Source organism: Schistocerca gregaria, chromosome 3 (genome assembly GCF_023897955.1).
Source record: "Schistocerca gregaria isolate iqSchGreg1 chromosome 3, iqSchGreg1.2, whole genome shotgun sequence".
Classification (NCBI taxonomy): Eukaryota; Metazoa; Arthropoda; class Insecta; order Orthoptera; family Acrididae; genus Schistocerca; species Schistocerca gregaria.
In genome coordinates, this window is record NC_064922.1 from 319,086,696 (window position 1) to 319,105,565 (window position 18,870).

The following is an 18,870-nucleotide window of genomic DNA, read 5'->3' on the forward strand; positions in this document are numbered from 1 at the left end:
AAGCTTTTGTAATTTTAGTACTGGGCTCCTGAATGAGATGGAGGTACAATACGTACATGTTTTCCATCCACTGTTCTGCCAGAGTTTACATATTGCCATCTGTCTTGAAATATCTTAGCAATTTCTGTCCACTCGTGCCTTGTTGCAGGAAACAGTAAAACAGAAACTACAAGCAGGTTTCGCTTCTCAGCTGGAATCGTCACACCGAAATTTCTAACGTGCTGTAGACAATATAATTAAACGGAAGTCAAATTTAAAATGGGGCTACATGCGACTTCATGACGATTTGCTGCCGTGCTTTAACAGAGTCCACTTCGAAGGACGCTGTAGATGAATATGATGCAACTGGAATAAGCGTTGAGAAAAAAGTTAGGAAAATGGACAAGCAATTTATGCAGAGACATCAATAACTATAGTACTGGGTCGTCAATTACTCCACAAACCGCATCCCCGCACGGACGTGTGAAACAACAGGTGCAACGTAATCGTGTCAGCGCCAGCTGATTCTGTTTCCCCACAGGCGTCAAGAGAGTGCCGGGAAGGTAATGAGAGTGGTGGGACTTACCAGGCGCACTTCACAGAGGATATAAAAGTCTTACTTCGTATACTTTTGTATGCTAAAAATAGACTTGTAACAATACAATGAAATCATTCCTGCGCATAATTTTGTTTACTCAAAAGTTAAGTAAGTGTAACACTAGAAGGGTTGAAATTATGATAGATAGTCGTAGTCACTTATTTTCATGTGGTATGTATGAATCCAGCCAACGGCCTTGCCGCAGTGGTAACACCGGTTCCCGTCAGATCACCGAAGATAAGCGCTGTCGGACTGGTCTAGCACTTGGATGGGTGACCATCCGGTCTGCCGAGCGCTGTTGGCAAGCGGAGTGCACTCAGCCCTTGCCAGGCAAACTGAGGAGCTATTTGATTGAGAAATAGCGGCTCCGGTCTCGTAAATTGACATACGGCCGGGAGAGCGGTGTGCTGACCACATGCCCCTCCGTATCCGCATCCAGTGACGCTTGTGGACTGAGGATGACGCGACGGCCGGTCGGTACCGTTGGGCCTTCATGGCCTGTTCGGACGGGGTTTAGTTTAGTTATGTATAACACCAGAACATCATATACTGCTTTGCTTGTCTCTGGAATAACAGCGAATAATGATAGCGCTGAATTTCCTGTGCTCCTCAAAAGAGCGACCAGTTCCTGCCGGCAGGAAGGTGCGGAAAGTAGGGCGCGCGTCCGTCTAAAGGCTACTAAATTGGGGGTGCACCATCATGCTAGAAGATGTGGACAGCTGCAGCCCTTCGATTTGTACTTGCAGGAACCCTTTGAGCATCTCTACTTTTACGTTTCCAGTTATAGTTTTCTCTGCGAAGAAAAATGGATTGATCGCCCTGTTGTGCATTAGGCCACACCATGCGTTAAGCTTCGGTCTATACCGGTCTGTCGACATGTGTTACGTGGGTTTTCGGAGCCCCTAATACGAATCTTGTGGCTTTTTACATGTCTAAAAATGGACAACTGGTATTTGTCACAACCGAATGCATACCGCAGAGGACGATTGTTTGGCTGCAGTGCTTGGGCCAGACTTCTGAGCGCTGCTTTAACCTTTCCGCGGGCCATGAGAGATATACGTCCCACTAAACGCATTTCTTCACAGCAATTAAGGAAATATGTGTTACCACTTCTGTGCGCTCCTTGCATCTAGTGGCAGTCCGCTGCATCAGCTGTAGTTTCTGTTTGTTGTGAAATATAACCTTAAGGACTGTAGGAAGTATATATCCCACCAAACAATGGTATTTAATGGTTATTGGGAAGTATGGTTACCACCAATGTAGTTTCTGGAAGGGGCTGTGGGAAGTATACTCGCCACAAAATCAATCTGTCATTTGTGGTTCTTGGGAAGCATACTTACCACCAACTTAGGGGTATCCCAAAGCTTTTGGGACTACGTTTTACCGCCTCTGTCTATACCTGACATCTTGTTGTGGTATACTGCAACAGGTGTATGAAAACTGCTACAACAATCACCTACTGTTTGTCGTGGGATCCAACTGTTGTCAGAACACATTACTTCGCTTCTGCAATCTTCATTATTGTTACCTGTATCAGTTCATACCTTTATTGCGTGATGAAGTTCCAAGGATGGTTTTCACGTTCTGGTAAGTAAACTTTAATCGGTAACAAATATTTTTTAAAAAAGTAAAAGAAAACAAAATAAAAGCAGAAAACACTATTTATTAGGATTTTTTACGTGTAGTGGCAACACATAACAGCACAGAAAAGGGAAGTGGGAAATCCAGTTGTGCAGGCCGGTGTGGCCGAACGGTTCTAGGCGCTTCAGTCTGGAACAGCGCGACCGCTACTGTCGCAGGTTCGAATCCGGCCTAGGGCATGGATGTGTGTGATATTCTTAGGTTAGTTAGGTTTAAGTAGTTCTAAGTTCTAGGGGACTGATGGCCTCAGAAGTTAAGTTCCACAGTGCTCAGAGCCATTTCAACCATTTGAAGAATGGGTCGGTCAGGACAGCTCTGTAACTTGGAACGTGGACTGTTCATTTGATATTATCTGAGTAGTAAATCAGTCTAGGTAATTTCAGTCCTTTGAAACTGCCGAAGTCGACCGTTAGTATAGTGCTTTCATGAAGCGGAAGTGCTCAGAGCCATTTGAACCATTTAAAATCCATTTACCACCAGCCTTAGTATCTCACAAGAGTCCTGTGGTGATATATATACGACCATAGTTTTTGGTCCCAAATCACAAAAAATAAAATTATCAAAAAATAAATGTAGTCAGTTGATCACATTTCTTATAGGATAGCAAAAAAAAATTACCTTCGCTGAGTTGCTACGAAAAATGCACCCACGAAAGGGTTAAAATGCAGCTTGCACTCTATCAACGTGTACTTGAGGCAAAGAGCGACGGCCTCTTCGAGAACGGCTTTGACACTGCCTCCCATATTGGCACTGATAATTCTGTAGCGTTGCGACCCAGTCTGTGGTTGGAAACTTTTATATCTGTAAAAAAAGGTAAGGAAAAGTGGTATGGAATCGCCATAAAGCAATGCGTTAACAGCTGAGGCTCGGCAGCCACAAGTCGCTAGGCACCGGGTTTTAGCGAAACAAATGGGCACTGGAGGCATATAAGTAAGTCTAAAGGCAGGTATCGCCAGTCATCGCCAGAAGCCAGCAGCACCACAACGACTCCAGAGTGACGCCGCGCTGTGAGACGTCTGGGCTTCACCAGCTGCCGTCTTGAGTTTGCGACCGGACTGTGGAGGAAACCAGGAAACAGCCCTGCCAATCTGTCGTTCATGCCTGCCGACTCTGGGACCGACAGCCACGACGCCAGCCACCACCCGACTGCTGGCCGAGAGCAGCGTCTTGGCATTCCGTCGCGGTGACGTGAACAAGGCGAGGGCCCGTTGAGCCTGTGTGATGCTGAGGGATGCAGCACACATCATTGTCCTTATGGCACCACCACGACCGAGTGTGGAGCCGCTAATGTCAACGCCCGTGGTCTACAGAGACTGTCAGCCTCAGCAGCCCAACATCATCAGGAGGAAGCAGGATCAGCGAGAAGGGACGCGCCTGCCTTACTATGCCAGGTACCAAGATCAATAAACCTCTTCGCAATTGTTACCAGTGTTTGGCCACGGGCTTCCATGTGTGTATCACCACCCACTCACTCTTCAGTTCAGCAGCATGGTTTTTGCCGCCATTTTAATGCGCTCCAGATTAAATCTACAACAAAGGAAAAAGACAAACTTCGAGAGCCGCTAGGCATTTTAAAACAAACTACGATTCTCTGTCTCTAGTAGTTTCCAAGTTACCATTTTTTGAAATGACATCGGAACATTATGGATAGCATGTGTATTAATGATAGGATTGTTAATCGGTAATTACCACAACAAGTGTCAAGTTATTTTATTTATTGTATGGCTTTGAATCCTTGCTCATCAGAATAGTGTTTCACAGGAAGAACACAGCAATAGAACGTACCAGCACTCCACATGAAACCCTTTCTTAAACGGAATGTTCAAAATTTTTTCCGTTTAGCATTGATACATGCATGAACCCACCGTCGCACTGAATACTGGATGTGCTGATGTGTCCCAGGACTGCTGCGTAGCAGCGGGCGGTTAGCCGAGAGGTCAGTTGGCCTTTGGCAGTGCTGCGGTGAGGACACGCTGTGTTCCTTCCGCGGAGCGAGTGCTCGTGTTTGTTTACATCGTACTCGACCGTTTCACGCGTGCCGTACTCTGCATATAGATCACAATGGCCCACCAATACAGGCAATCGACGCTCAAATTTACGTTCCGCAACGAATTTGCACGACCCAAAGCACCCAAAGTACTTGAACGATTCATACGAGAAGAGGCAAAAATCCCGGCAACCGACATTCTTGGCATTCACTTGTCCATTGTGAGTAGCATCGTGTATGTCAAGATCATCAACGACGCAACATGTGAACGAATCCTTCAGGAGACGAAGTAGGGCAGGGCCTCCGTTTCTGCTACGCTGATGGCAATGTGGGGACTGTACACGTCGATTATTCTGGCATGGGACTCCGCACGATAAGACTTTTCGAACTTCCATTCGAACTACCGGCGGAGGACGTCGTGGCAGCGCTGCGCCCCTACGGCACGGTGCATAATCATACTGCGGAAAAATGGGCGCAATTCCAGACATGTCCTGTACTGAACGGAGTCCGCCAGGTCCGAGTGGAACTTAAAAGACATGTATCTTCATATCTGTGGTTGCCGTGCCATCGTCATCTACGAAGGGCAAGACCTGCTCTGGTTGTGGGAAAGAGGGACACCTCAGATCCGAATGTACCCAACGTCGAATCACTCGACTGCCGCCGGCTCACGCGGACCCGCCATCGCAGCCGACGCTACTACTTCCTCTGACTTACGTAGCAGCCCTCACGACCGCTACCACTTCACCATGACGACCGATATCCACTGTTGAGACGCCGCTCTATCCTCCAATACAGGGCGATGACGACACATCCGTTCTACAAGTTACGGATTCAACTCCGATGGCGCCACCCCCGTCGACGGATGACGCGAGGCATGACGATAGCATGGCAATAGACTCGCTTATTGTGCCAACGGCGGCCTTTGTGCCGGAACGTCCTGAGTCGTTGCCATCGTCTGACACAGAAGGACACACCAGGAAGCAACGCTCTCCGAAGCGACGGAAGCGGAGGCGTAGAGCAACTTCCGAACGGGATGCGACACAGCCTCCAGAGAACGACGACTCAACCTTCAATGACGAAGTTACCACAGAGGCAGCCGCCATTTGCTGCAGTGTGGCACCACCGAACGGAACTGAGGTCAAATCACATATATTTACAGAGACACAATCAGATGCCGATATGCCAGACAAATGCTGCCCACCACATTCTGGAGTGCAGGCATCCATGCCATGTCCTGAGACAGCTAGGGAAGCCGCTCTTGCTCCCTGGCGTGGGCGGATGACCACGACGACGACGGCACCATGCAAGTCACGCCAAGGGGACCCACGCCATTGGCGCCAGCTCTCTAGAAACGACTGCAGGCGAGGTTTGGGGAGATGCGGAGGTGCCTGCCGGTGTGACCGAGCGGTTCTAGGCGCTTCAGTCTGGAACCGCAGGTTCGAATCCTGCCTCGGGCTTGGATGTGTGTGATGTCCTTAGGTTAGTTAGGTTTAAGTAGTTCTAAGTTCTAGGGGACTGATGACCTTAGATGCTAAGTTCCATAGTGCTCAGACCCATTTGAACCATTTGATGCGGAGGTGCCGATACTGTCGGAAGCTCCATAGACAATTCCAATCTTAATGGACAACTTAGCACTTGCGGTTCGACAACAAGCGTATTGTTCAAAAATGGCTCTGAGCACTATGAGACTTAACATCTATGGTCAACAGTCCCCTAGAACTTAGAACTACTTAAACCTAACTAACCTAAGGACATCACACAACACCTAGCCATCACGAGGCAGAGAAAATCCATGACCCCGCCGGGAATCGAACCCGGGAACCCGGGCGTGGGAAGCGAGAACGCTACCGCACGACCACGAGATGCGGGCAAGCGTATTGTATCGCCACGATTAATCTCAATACGATAAGAATGCCGGTAAAGATCCAGTTGCTGCGTGAGATGCTTCGTTCTTCGGATGTTGACACTGCTCTGTTGCAAGAAGCGTATATAGCGGCCCTCCCAGTCTTCTAAGGTTATGTGACATATGTCACCGGCGGACCGAAGTGGCAGCGGTACGGCAATACTAGTGCGCGACGGAATTTCCATCGAAGAAGTGACTTAGCCTACCTCCCGTCAGGCAGGGGGCTGGCGATCACAGCGCTGGGCACGCGCATCATTAACATTTACGCTCCATCAGGAACTGACCAACGCCGCGAGCGATCGCAGTTCTACTCGGAGGATATCGCCCCCCTCTTTATTAGTCGCTTCGATCAATACATCTTCGGCGGCGACTTTAACTGTGTGCTCCACCCCAAAGACCAAGTCCCACATTTCTCGACTTCTCAAGATCTTCGGCTAATGGTTCGAGATCTGCTTCTTACCGACACTTGGGAGAAAATGCATGGTGACTGTCCCGGACCCACATACTTTGCTAGTCGCTCAGCCAATCGCATAGACAGCATTTATGTCTCACGAACTCTAGCGCTGGGAGTGTTGGACGCCGAACGTTGGCCGCTTGCCTTCTCCGATCATAGCGCTTTCATACGGACGGTCCCTCTACAGCAGCAGCGGATATGGCGGAGCCGTCGACCTTGTAAGATGAATGTGGCACACCTTCAAGACCCGGAATGCGGTCGGATTATCGCCAGGACATGGATGGATTGCGAACGTCGTCTTGCCCGACATCCTTCGACTCTAGCATGTGCAAAACCAGCGTTTCATGTGCTAACACAATATGGAAAAGACATTGCAGCGTGGCATCGCCACACATTGGACTTTTATTACACAATGCTCCGCGAACTCGCCACCCAACCACCGTCCCCAGACCGACAAATGGAAAGCCGCCGAATTAAAGGTAAAATATTGTCTCTGCGAGGCACCGTTTGGAGGGGGTCGTCGTGCGATCCAGACGTCAAGACCGAGCGGGAGGATAAAACCCGTCTATGCATCATATCGTGCTCGACAGCCGCCGACGCCGCCAGCAGTTAATCACGGACCTCATTTTGCCCCATGGTAGGGTCGTAATGACTCAGGCGGCGGTTGCAGAAGCGGACGATCACGACATACTGCACCACGTGTCGCACACCCTCGACAACGCAGCAGCGGCGTCGTTTTTAACTGGACTTACACGGGACGACATCGAGGACGCGCTTAACAAGGGAGCATTCAACAAGTCGCCCAGACCAGACGGACTTTCCGCGACCTAATGATGCCCCGATGGATCATCATGTACCAGGAACTGATGACCCCCGGTTTCCACGTGCCACCTGGATTCGTCGAAGGTCTCCTCATACCGATACACAAGCCTTCCAGAGGTCGGAGGGTCGAGGCCTACAGACCAATTACATTGCTAAACTCGGACTACAAAATTTTCGCACGACTACTCGCCGGCCGCATAAAGAATGTTCTGCCGCTACACCTATCCCTCGAGCGAACGACACAGGGCGGAGTGACCAACATGCAAACGGCAGCCAGCGAATGCAGGGATTTAAGTAGTCATCGCCGCATACTGTCGCCTTCGAGCTGCTCTGATCTCCATTGATTTCGACCACGCCTTCGACAGAGTTCATCAAAAGTTCCTTCTGTTAGTTATGGCCCGCATGAGCTTCCCGCCTGACTTTCTCGACATCTTTCAGCACCTTTTCCGTGGATCTGCATCCCGTGTGCTGGTGAATGGACGGATTGCTGGTCCTTTGCCGATCCGACGATCATTTCACCAAGGATGCCCACTGTCCATGATCCTTTATGCGATCGCACTAGAACCACCTGTCGGAGGGTTGAAAAACAGGCTCTCGGGCATGTCACTGAGGGATCACACCTTTCACTGCGAGATATATGCTGATGACCTTCTATTACTTGACCGATCTGGTGAGGAGGTACGCTCGGTGATACAATGGATCAATCGATGCGGATTGGCAGTGGGCAGCCTCATGAATGTGGCCAAGTCGGCAGCGATGCCTATTGGGAGAGGTCTACAGGAGGGCGCTTTAGCCCCACTCCCACTATTTTCAAAAGACTACAACGCGAGAACTATAAGACGCACAGAAAAGTGGTACATACTAGTTTCTTGGGCATAACATTTACACTGGATGTGCGCCGCACAGCTGCCATGAGCTATAAACGATTACTACAGACGATACGCACAGACGTTCGCCGGAACCTACTTCGACGGATGGACCTTCTACAGCGTGTGGAATACCTCAACGTTCACGTGGCGACTAAGATGATCCACATGGCTCAGGTTCTACCAATATCGATAGCGATGGCACACAGACTACAAGCAGCGTTTGGATATTACCTTACCACTGGATTCCTATTCAAAGTCCGCTACGAAACACTCACCCTCCCTCCGCGTGACGGTGGACTGGACTTATACATGTACGAGCGAGAGCTACAGCGTTATACTTGTGCACAATGCTCAAATTGTGGATCCATCAAGATATTTTCCTTACAGGACGTCTGTTAGAGGAATCGCTGCCGGCGTCTCTTCTGCCACCTGTCACGATTGCGCATATTACTCCCTCACACTCGCACCTCTCGGCATTTATTCTTGAGTATAGTTATGTACACCCATACATTCCCAACACTCGCACTCCCAAGTCGAACGATATTTACAGTTTGCTGCTGAGGTCCATCCCACGCAATGTGATTGAGAGGAAAAGCCCGACCTCCCTATGGCCTGCATTGTGGAGAGCGGTCCAAAAGTCGTCCTCCCCATGCGGGTACGAGCCACGTGGTACAAGGTTGTGAACAGGGAAGTTGTAACACGACAAAGGCAGCCTGCTATTGGGATGACGGATTCGTCCCTTTGCCCACGTTGCCACCTCGTCGATACTGACGAACACCGTTTCACATGTGGATCGGCGTTAGAGGTATGGCTACTAGTACAGAAGATCCTCGCCTGCTACCTACGTATCGCGCATCGCACAATTGAGCCACGGCACCTCCTTTGTCCGGAGGATACTTATTTCCCGCCTACGAAGATACACACTCTTATATGGTTCAAAGGCATGTCCATATACTACCTCTTTCGAGATGATGAGAAGATGGTCCTTGATTACTGGCAATTTCTCCAGGACAGTCACAGCTCACTTGAGCGTACAACCTGATACCGACAGCTTTTTGCGAACTATTTGCGCAGTGTCTTGGATAACCCCCCTCACAGTTGGGGAGTACCTGGCACAGGATGACCGCCGCCATGAAGCTCCACACGCTGCGAAATGTTTATCAACTTGGAACATGGCATTTGTGCGCAGATGGGCCATGCACACGGAATGGCGTGCAAGATTTGCTTACAAGATTTTCTATTATCTATCTTTTACTATTAGTTTCAAATTCTATTTCATAGTTTCGAAGGTACTCTTGTTTTGTTATTGATATGGATGTAAACTCTAATTTTGCTTGTAGTAAGTGAAAGACGCCTTTTACCTAACACAAAAGTGGTCAGAGCATTAAAAAAATCCTTAGCATCCTGGCTACTGTGTTATAAGTCGCCAGTTCAAATACAAATGCTGGCAATTATTTGTTCCTTAAAATTAAAAAGAATGAAAAAAATAAAATAAAAAAGATAAAAATAAGAAAATGGCAAGCGAGCGAGACTCCCGTCCATGCGACCTGGTTCGAGACCGGTCTCCACTACTTCTTTTCATTTTTTTTTTCAAATGCACGTTAAAAAAAAAAAGACGTCTAAGGCGCTGCAGTCATGGACTATGCGGCTGGTTCCGGCGGAGGTTTCAGTCATCCCTCGGGGATGGGTGTGTTTGTCCTTAGTATAATTTAGGTTAAGTAGTGTGTAAGGTTAGGGACTGATGGCCTTAGCAGTGAAGTCTCATAAGATTTCACACACATTTTAACATTTTGAACTGCTGCGTATGACCTCACGACCTTCTACAACACAGGCAGCTACACACACTGCATCCTGTTAAGGAGTTTGATACATAAAAGCCTTCAAATACCTCCACAAACAAAAATCGAATGGATTTAAGTCGCAGAATGTGGGGTGTGTCAGAGAATCTGTTATTTGTAAGACGACGTGAATCAACACTGAAATGATAGCAGCACGATTGTACGTGGAGCACATGTTCAGTCGCTGTTATTAAGGTTACATCTTCAACTACTTCAGGCAGCATATTCTCAAAGACAGCATTGTAGAGACGTTCGCCTTTTCAAAGCGAATGTAAAACGAGTTTTAACACGTAAATGATGCGTTTCTGGACCCAACCCCAAATAAAATATTTTATTTATTTATTTATTTAGTGTTCCGTGGAACCACATTATGGAGAAGTCTCCATGGTCATGGAACGAGTTAATACATGAAATGATAACACGATTGTAGAAACAGATAAAATGAAATATAAGAAACATATTCAGGCGACAAGCCGTTAGTTTAAATAAAGAAAATCAAGAATGTAACACTGGAATTTGCTTAATGTTTTGGGTCTTCCAGGAGCTCCTCGACAGAATAGAAGGAGTGAGCCATGAGGAAACTCTTCAGTTTAGACTTAAAAGTGTTTGGGCTACTGCTAAGATTTTTGAGTTCTTGTGGCAGCTTATTGAAAATGGATGTAGCAGAATACTGCACTCCTTTCTGCACTAGAGTCAAGGAAGTGCATTCCACATGCAGATTTGATTTCTTCCTAGTATTAACTGAGTGAAAGCTGCTAACTCTTGGGAATAAGCTAATATTGCTAACAACAAACGACATTAAAGAAAATATATACTGTGAGGGCAATGTCAAAATTCCCAGTTTCTGAACAAGACCCTGAACATTGGCTTTCCACAACAGCTTACTATCCATCCGAACGCCTACGAACTTGAACTGTTCCGTCTCGCTTATAGTATGCCCATCCTGTCTTATTAAAATATCAGTTCTTGTTGAATTGTGAGTTAGAAACTGTAAAAACTGAGTCTTACTGTGATTTAGCATCAAATTATTTTCCACAAGACACGAATTTATTTCATGAACTACATTATTTGATAATGTTTCAATATTACACACAAGATCCTTCACTACCAAGCTGGTGTCATCAGCAAACAGAAATATTTTTGAATCACCTGTAATACTAGAAGGCATATCATTTATATAAATAAGAAACAGCAGTGGCCCCAGCACCGCCCCTTGGGGAACGCCCCGTTTAACAATGCCCCATTGGGACTGAACATCACTACCACTCTCAATATTGCGGAGAACAACCTTCTGTTTTCTGTTCTTAAAGTAAGAGGCGAACCAATTGTAAGCTACTCCCCTTACTTCATAATGGTCCAACTTCTTCTGTTTCCAAGCTCTTCTTCTTCGTGTGAAGGATATGTCCTGAACGTTTGACAGTAAATTTTTGTGACATCCTGTATAGGTCACTTATAGTTGGCTGGGGGGGGGGGGGGACCGTTCTTTTGTCGGAGAATGTTAAGAGTTACTACACCCCATAGTGTCTATTAAAATAATGTCATGTTTAAACAATCTACGGGAAGACGATTATCTCACTCGAACGACTGACAGTCGATAAAGGGAAATTGTTCGAAAAAGTTTTCAACCTTAACAATAACCGACCGAACGCAGTTCATTCATATCCTTTTCCTTCCTTCCATTTTTTTGCTTGAGAAGGAATGCCAAAAATTTGCTGGTAACTGGTGATGAGAAAATGAACTGCCGTCCTACACAAAGAACTCACGAGGTGTTTGTTTGCCAGATAACGAATCCCGTGACCTTTGTATGTATCTCTCTTCCGCGTAACTGACGCTGAGATAAAGAGCTCGCCGCACAATGCAGATAATCCTCGGCTGAGAGATAAAAGAGATCTTACATGCTGATGTTGCACAATGCTCCCTTCTGATATTTTGAACTATTTGGTACACCCGTGTCAGTTCAATATCACACTGTGTTCTTTGTGAAATTGTTTCCAAGCTCTATTGCGATTGTTCGGATAGTGACGGTTCCTTACGTTTCACCATCCTTAGTATTGTACATCACAAAACTCATGAGCAGTTATTAAAAAAATACTGAAGAACATGCGGCTAACTTCTCATACTCAAACAACGTGTGATCTCTAGTTGCATCCTTCTCTGTTTACAATTATTTGCAAGGGTAGGATGCTAAGCGCTTGTGCGGTTATACAAGCACAGAATTACTTATTCCATCCCACTTGTACATTTTGCTCCCTTTTCAGAAGTTAACCTGAAATCGGTATATTATATTCATTTTTAGTTAAGCCATTTCTTGGTCTGTTCAGAACTTCCAGATAAGTTAAGTTGCACTACTGGTGCAAATGAGAAGATTAACCGGGTATCTCAGTCATGTTTCTGTACAGCGTCATAAAACCCTAGTTTTCACTTTGTACAGGGCGGACAGCGTAGTTCAGACAAGTCAAACATTTCGTAAAGTGTTCTGGGATCGAAACGTAGTTTCTGACAAATTATAGTACGTAACCATTCTACCTTATTTCTCTGCCGAGGTACTGTAGCAACTATAGTGTTCTTTTTTAAAATGTAATGACGTACATTTTGAAACACGTTCAAGATATTTTGGAGAGAGACTGTCTATAATATAACGTCTCAAAAGCCAGTAGTGAAATTTTGAGAAGAATATATAGCTAATTTTCTAAACACATGTTCCACGCCGAGGGCCAAGATGCGTTTTTCCTTTCACATAATGCGTACACATCACTGAATAGGTATTGGCGCAGTGCCTTAAAAAGGTGTTGTTTTGGTTTTTTTTGCGTCCTTCATTCCCGACTGACTAGAATTGAGCAGGCAGTTGTACAATTTTGATTTTTTTAGTCAAATATCCCAGTTGTCTGGGAGTGGTGCGGAGTCCAGTTCAGGAGTTCGCCTGGTAACGTCCCGAAAATCTAGGTCGGAACAGGGTGATTTTCTTTTGTCGCAGACAAAAATTAAGATTTTATAGATACCTGACAAAAAGAGTGAGGCACCCAGAAGGAGAGGAGGAAACGAAATGAAACTTAAAGGGTTGTGAGGGTATGTATTGTTATTTTAAGTCCCCTCTGGCCTGGATGCTTGCAGTGGTTCGACTGGGAAAGGCGTTATACAGCAGTTGATCCACCCTTGAGCCAATCTGGCCCACAACTGTTGTAACTGTTCTTTCATACCCTGGATACTGACTCTGGGATGGAGGTGACGTCGGGGCTAATCCGACACATATTCTACATATACACCTACATGGATACTCTACAAATCATATTTAAGTGCCTGGCACAGGATTCGTCGAACCACCTTCACAATAATTCTCTACTATTCCAATCTGCTACAGCACGCGGGAAAAACGAAACTTATATCTTTCCGTGCGAGCTTTGATTTCCCTTATTTTGTTACGATGATCGTTTCTCCCTATGTAAATCGGCGTCAACAAAATATTTTCGTATTCCTAAAAGAAAAGTGGTGATTGAAGTTTCGGGAGAAGATTCCACCGCAACGAAAAATGCTTTTTTTTTTTGGAATAATGTCCACCCCAAATCCTGTATCACACTCCCTCCCCTATTTCACGATAATACAAAACGTGCTGCCCTTCTTTGAACCTTCTCTACGTATTCCGTCAATCCTATCTGGTAAGGATCCTAAATCGCGCAGCAGTATTTTAAAAGAGGACGGACAAGTGCAGTATAGCTCTGTTACATTTTCTAAATATCCTGCCAATAAAACGCAGTCCTTGGTTAGCCTTCTCCACAACATCTTCTATGTGTTCCTTCCAATTTATGTTCGTAATAGTAATTCCTAGGTATTTAGTTGAATTTACAGCCTTTAAATTTGACTGATTTATCCTATAACCGAGGTGTAATGGATTCCTTTTAGCACTCGTGTGAATGACCTCACATTTTTCGTTATGTAGGTTCAACTGCCAATTCTTGCACCATACAAATATCTTTTCTAGAGCGTTTTTCAATTTGTTTTCATCTTCTGGTGACTTAACTAGTCGATAAACGACAGCATCATCCGCAAACAACCTAAGAAGGCTGCTCAGGTTGTCTTCTAAATCGTTTATATAGATAAGGAACAGCAAAGGGCGTACAACACTACCCTGGTGAACGCCAGATATCACTTCTGTTTTACTCGATGACTTTCCGTCAGTTACTACGAACAATGACCTCTCTGACAGGAAACCACGAATCCAGTCACATATCCGAGACGATATTCCATAAGCACGCAATTTCACTGCAGGCCACTCTTGTGGTACAGTGACAAAAACTTTCTAGAAATCTACAAGTAGAAAAACCGAATTAATTTGAAATCCCTTGTCAATAGCACTCGACACTTCGTGTGAGTAAAGAGCTATTCTATCGGGAACAGATCTGGGGATCTTGCTGGCCACAGCAGTACCTCAACATCACGCAGAAGTTCATAAAAAGAAATCCAACGAGCGGAGGAGCATTGTCCTTTTGAAAAACGGCACTACAGTACTTCCGTATTAGACGTAATGCATGAGGACACAGGATGACTGTGACGTACCATTGTGCTATCAGAGTTCCCTCAGTCACTACCAGACGTGGCCTGAAGTGTAAGCTCCGCACTGTGACACCAGGAGTAACTCCGCCGTGCTTCTCCAAAAGTTGGAAGAAAGGGACATGTCCTGAGACTTATCGACGATGGTCATTCTGAGTAGTGCAGTACCGCAATTCATCGCTGAACACAATACAACGCCATTCACCAGCAGTCCACGCTTTCCAGTCATGGTGCCACTCCAGTAGCAACCGTTTGCGACAGTAATTTCCTAGTCTGGCTGCTGTTTAGTCTACGTCCAATGGTGCGCGCTTACACAGAACGTTACAGGGAGTCCATGACATCTTCTCGGATGGTGGACGCAGACTTGAAGCTTTCCGAGGTGCTTGGTGCACAATACGCCGATCCTCCATTCTGGGTGTCAGATGTGGTCGACTGCCACCTCGACGAGGAGGGTGACTGCCCTCACGTTCCCACACAGCGGACGGTTGTCACATCTGAATACCCCACAAATAAGAATATTGCACGTTTCGACCAGCCATCCAAATGGAAGCCCACATCGAGGCCGGTTTCAGGTGGTGGTAACGCTGTCTCACATGAGTCAGCAGCATTTTCGTGTCCTTCACTGTGCTCACTCAACATCTGACACTGTTCACGCTCCTAATATACCCTGCTAGGCCTGGTAACAATACTAAACACGAACAACACTAATGCATGTTAGGGGTATATGTACATATACACACATCAAAAAAAAAGTTTAGCATCACCCTGGTTCCCAGAACTCCTGAAGGCAAACGTTGACTGTGGATATTGTATCACAGACAATGTCTTTTTGACTGTTCAGAGATGTCACTAAACCCACCTAAAGATGTAAACAACCGTGCATGAGCAGCGCCTATTAGACGGAGGAGGTCTGACAGCCGATCACTTCCACTCATTCCACCAGGAAGGAGGTATATGGTTCGTGTTGTCTGTAGTTCAACCATACTTAGACGGTCAATACCGCGGTTCGATCGCGTCCGCATTGTTACTTTGTGCCAGGAAGGGCTCTGAACAAAGGAAGGGTCCAGGCGTCTTGGAGTGAACCAAAGCGCTGTTGTTCGGACATGGAGGAGATACAGAGAGACAGGCTGTTGATGACATGCCTCGCACACTCCGCCCAAGGGATACTACTGCAGTGGATGACCGCTACCTAAGGATTATGGCTCAGAGGAACCCTGACAGCTACGCCATCATGTTGAATAATGCTTTTCGTGCACCCACAGGACGTCCTGATACGACTCTAACTGTGCGCAATATGCTGCATGATGTGTAACTTCACTTCCGACGTCCATGGCGAGGTCCATCTTTGCGACCACGAAACCACGCAACGCGGTACAGATGGGCCCAACAACATACCGAATCGACCGCTCAGGATTGGCATCACGTTTTCTTCACCGATGAGTGTCACATATGCCTTCAACCAGACAATCGTCGGAAATGTGTTTGGAGGCCACCCGGTCAGGCTGAACGACTTAGACACACAGTTCAGCGAGCGCAACAAGGTAGAGGTTCCCTGCTCTTTGGGGGTGGTATTATGTGGGACCGACGTACGCCGCTGGTGGTCATGGAAGGCGCTGTAACAGCTGTACGACACGTGAATGCCATCCTCCGACCGATAGTGCAACCAAATCGGCGGCATATTGGCGAGGCATTCGTCTTCGTTGACGACAATTCGCGCCCCCATCTTGCACATCTTGTGAATGAATTCCTTTAGGATAACGACTTCGCTCGACTAGAGTGGCCAGCGTGTTCTCCAGACATGAACCCTATCGAACATTCCTGGGATAGATTGAAATGGGATGTTTATGGACTACGTGATCCAGCGACCACTCTGAGGGATCTACGCCGAATCGCCGTTGAGAGATGGGACAATCTGGACCAACAGTGTCTTGATGAACTTGTGGATAGTATGCCACGATGAATACATCCATGCATCAAAGCAAGAACGTGCTACTGGATATTGGATGTACTGGTGTGCACAGCAATCTGGACCACCAGCTCTGAGAGAATGTGTTTGGATTCTAGTGTCTCTGCTTTTGTGACAGTGTGTGATGTATGAGATTCTGTAATGAAGAAAAATCTCGATCTTCTATTACTGCGAGCGTTAGAAATCCAAATAATCAGCAAAACTCTAACTAAAAGGTATTTTTAGTGGTGACATGTATTATAATGAACAGTAGAAGAATGAATAAAATCTGTTTTAAGGGCGGGATTGGCGTGACTAGCGACGAATAAAGAACATTACTACGTGTGAAACTATGCAGGAACGTGTTCTAGCATACTTCTTAAGTACTCTTAAGGCCCGTCACCGTATTAGGTACTTTCCCGTGTGCTTTAATTTGAATGCAGTTAACGTATGACTCTGATCTAGTTGCAAACGGCCATGATTGGAAGCAAGTCCCGTAATTACTGTCGTTTTGTAGGAGCGTCTGTTGATTGACCAAAACTGTTAGGCTTAATAATATGACGCACCTAATATGACGCATCGGGTACAGATATTGCCCAAAAATATTATATTTCAAAAAAATCTTAAAGTAAGGACTAAACATCACTTCATTACCCATAAGACATTTAATATGCTGCCGTGCTGCCTTTATGTTATAGGGTAGGAGATGCTGTGCGTGAGCATTGGATCAAGAAAGAGTATTTATGCAAGAGAAAGAGAAATGGGAATGATTCTGGAGCATGGGATGATGACATTCTGGTGCTGTACAGAATCGGCAGCAATGTGAACTGTTGAAGGAATTAGGGTGGCTCGACGGAATGGAAATTGTGGATGGCAGTTGCTACAGTTGGGATTATACCTTCTTTGACGGGTGATAGTGACAGGAAGTTATTTGGGAGTAGTGGTGTGTCGATAGGGTGGATGGAGCTGGTGGACATTTGCGCTGTTTTGGAAGGGTGTTTTACTTACATTTGTAGGAGTGGGTGGGCAGAGTTTTGTTGCAGGAATTACATTAGAGCAGGAGTTGTATCTTGCGACAATGATTTAGGCGATTATTGGATTTGCAATGAGAACAGGTGGGTGAGTATTTCCATTTATAAATTAGACGTTCATTGTATGCGAGGAATTTTTAGCAGTGTGGATGTCAGAGCTTGGAATTGGGTTAGCACTGAACTCTGATCTATCATATTTGGCATCTAAAGAGTCACATTTTAAATCCATTATTGCACAATATTATTACTTGTTACTAGCTGAGAAATCTATGTAAAGCTTTAATACTTTGTTAAAAGGTGAGAACATTTGTTTCCAGCAAAAAATTAGTATTTACCTTTGTTTTGCCGAGACATCCCTCGCAGTTGAAGAATTCAAGGTTTAAGCTGAGTGCTGCCATCTGTTTGCGCTCGCAATAACGACGTGTAAGAGGTTCTCGCAACAACGACGTGTAAGAGGTTTCAGACAGCGCCATGTTTATCATCATATACAATATCTCGTTTCAGGAAAGGATCATTTCACGGGTCCCAAGAGATGTATGATAGAATTTGTTCTGTTTTGTATTTATCTAAATACATGGACTGGACAGAAAAGAAAAAGAAAAATTTATATAATTGTCACATTTTAAAATGCTATACTTGTCACTGAATTATAAATGATCAAACACTGTCTTTATTGTTTTAGTTTTCAGCATCTTATACAATATAGACTTGACTGGGTTAAGGAATTTTCATAATTCTGCTCCACTCGAAGGCAATCATATGGGACAACTACAATGCTAGTCTGATCTAATGTATTGTGTAAAGTGTGTGATCCATTAATATTTCGCGTTTAGAGTTTCATGCACTTCACCATGTCGAAACTTTGACACAATATTTACAAAGTTTCCCTCACATAATGGTTTCTGATAGCCAACTGCGCTACATTCCGCCAAGTCATTAACATACAGGATGAACCACGTAAGTGGAGACCTCAAATATTTCAAAACACTTCTAGGATTCGAAGAGAATTTCTGGCAAATGATAGTCTATTTTTTGTATTCACAATACTCGTATCTTTTTATCTATCGATATACTAGAATCACGTATGGATTTTGAAATTAAACTATACATGTTGTAAAGGTATTTGAAACTTCCTGGAGAGAGGATTTCGGTAATAGAAGGTTCTCGAAGAAGTTCGGGGGAATTTTCATGTGAACTGAATGCTATTATGATGGAGATGACTATTAACAACATGTTCGGCAAGATGTGGACCTCAGTG

The 18,870-nt window shown here is 45.5% G+C and overlaps 1 pseudogene; it reads left to right on the forward strand.

Moving 5' to 3' along the window:
* The first annotated feature begins 763 nt into the window (after nt 1-763).
* Nucleotides 764-881, forward strand: LOC126356544 (5S ribosomal RNA; annotated as a pseudogene).
* The last annotated feature ends 17,989 nt before the right edge of the window (nt 882-18,870 follow it).